Consider the following 2,757-nt stretch of genomic DNA (forward strand, 5'->3'; position numbering starts at 1 on the left):
TAGGTAATGAGTAATTGAACTGCAGTCAGAAAGTATTGTTGAAGTCGAGCTCGTGAGACATGAATTATAGTTTGTTATAGCGCGATTGTTGAAGTTGAGTGTATCGTAAAGTTGTATTCGGAAAGAATAAACAGTTTTATTTAAGAAAGGACTTGTGTCGCTAAATTTTCGTCGGAACGAAGTTACGGAAAATTAATTAACAAACGGAGACGTAAGAAGACGTTTATTTTGTGTAATTTCAGTGGCACATATTAAACTTTATCAACAAGTGTAACCTAATCATTAAATATGTTTTGTTACTACAATGTTAGGCCTTTACTACATGAGAATAATTATGACACGTAAATTATCACAAACACGGAAAGAAATTACCATGTAAGTTCATAGAATTTCTGAAAGATCTAGAACTACAAATAACACAAACATTTAAGAAAGGTGTAGGAAGGAGACAAAACAGTCACACTATTCGCCTTTTTTTTATGACCCCACGTTTTCTTTCTACAGACTTTAATTTCTGCGTTTCTGTGATATTACACTTTTACGATTTATAGATCTGCTCTTTGTCTTTTTAGTAAACGCCTTGGTTGTATTTTAGATAGTTGTGGTTTTACAAAGATAGAAGTAGTTAAAGTAATTCAAAGTTGTTCGCTATTACTGATGCATTTCTTGTTAGCAGAGATAGGCGGATATGTCTGTCTTAAAAACAAATTAATGCTATAAATGGGGGCATTACCCCTCCTTCAACTACTCTGAACCTTCCCATACAAACAGTTCGTCTGTTGCAAAGATAATCATGCAACGTGCGGCATTAAACGCCGTTTTCGTTTATTTTTGGTCTTAGGGTACTTCGCTGCCGACCTTCACACTCGTATGAGCCCTCGTGTACAACATGAAGACGGTAAAATTGAAATGGCTGCCAAACTCGAACTATTTGTTGGATTTCTTATCTATTTTAACTTGATCTTTCGGACATCAACATCCACCCACTTCATCACAACAATTTGTGACTTCAGCTAAACAGATGGACAAATCTTCATATATATAGATAGCCCTCAGTCGAACCAGCCTGATAGCCTGAAATGATACAGCGTCATTAATAATGGCAGGTAGAAGACTGTCTACATGGCTTATTCAATTGTATACCATAATGTTTAACTTCGCGTTGGACTCGGATATGAATTTTTAGTAGTGGGAGTAGGGAGGGTAAATAATATTTTGAGTGTGGTCTCAGGTACTGGACAATAGTTATAAATGACTTTTTAATCTTTATAGGTATTCAACATTATGCAACTAAGCCCCAAAATCGGAAGTACTAAAATAAGTCAATTTATCGCTTCATCATTTTATATATACATATATATTTCATTTCTGCTGTCAGTTGGATAACTTAAGAAGTGTCTTCCAGAAGAATAAAACAACCACAATCTCTTAGTGCATATTATGTACACCATAATAAAAAATATATATCTTTGACAAATTAGGCCTAAGACGTTACTTATAGCGTCCCACTGCTTATACAAATTGCATGCTTACGTCATCAAACAATTTAATTAAGCGATACGGTACACGAAATATGAATGTAAAAATCATAGTAAGTTTTACTTTCTCAAAAAAATCAGGAAAAACGTATGAAAACTTGGATGAAGGTGGAAGTAGTAGCTTACACAGAACACCATTTATAGACAGTTAGGGTCAAAGAATTTTTGACGTTAAAACATTTTGGCTAGAATCCAAAATATTTAGTTTCAAGATGTACAAGGATATTACTGTCCACAGATATTCTCGTACCTACTTAACTACAAATTTTTATTATACTTTCAAACAACGATTTATTACGTCCAAAAAAAAGAGGGTTCCTAGTGATTAAATGTTACAATTACTTGTTCTAAAGGCTAATATTTTCATAATATTTTAACCGCAATGTTTTAATTGATATTCACCCCTTTATAACTCAGCAAAAGAGACACACTAAACGATTTATACTTGGGTTTAGTGTGACCCGGTGATTAGTGTGTAGGGCTGTGGATAGAGGGCACGAAGTTCGAGGCCTGATGTTACTGAACACGCTTAGTACTTTTATTAAAGTTTTTCTATTCTCGGGTACAGTGATTATCTTACAACTAAGAGTAACATATATATATATATATACAAACTGGAGAAACAGTAAAAATTGCATTGCAGAAATAAAAAAAAAGAACTTAATTCACTTAGTCGAAAAAAAGAGACTGGATACAATTGTAAAAATAGTAGAATCAAGCTTTATTAAATGCAGAACGAGTCAGAACATGTTTGTGAGACCGAGAAAGTTTAACACTTGACACATAAAAACAATGACGCCACCCTGTCAGAGCGTAGGGGCTACCAGTAGTATAATTTCTGCTAGATATTTCGAAAATTCCCACCACTTTTATGGTTATACAACTTTTTTATCCTATATATATAATAATAATGATGATATTATTAGTTTTATTGTTATGAGAATTTTGACATAATTATTCAAATGATTAGAAAGCTTCAATTACGTGTAACAACAATACAGGTCTTTAGAATGATTGCAAATATAACTCAAAATGTTATCGGCTTATGTCTTTAATATAACATTATATACATACTACTGTTTATGTAGTATAACAACCTGAATGAACATTAGGCCTACATGTGTATTTACTTTTACATCCAATACTAAGAAAATTGACCCTTCGGAACTATGACCCTTAGTATTATCGGGCTGTAATCAGTGGTATAGTATGGGGAGTT

This window comes from Limulus polyphemus, unplaced genomic scaffold, assembly GCF_000517525.1.
Source record: "Limulus polyphemus unplaced genomic scaffold, Limulus_polyphemus-2.1.2 Scaffold1960, whole genome shotgun sequence".
In the NCBI taxonomy this organism is placed as follows: domain Eukaryota; kingdom Metazoa; phylum Arthropoda; class Merostomata; order Xiphosura; family Limulidae; genus Limulus; species Limulus polyphemus.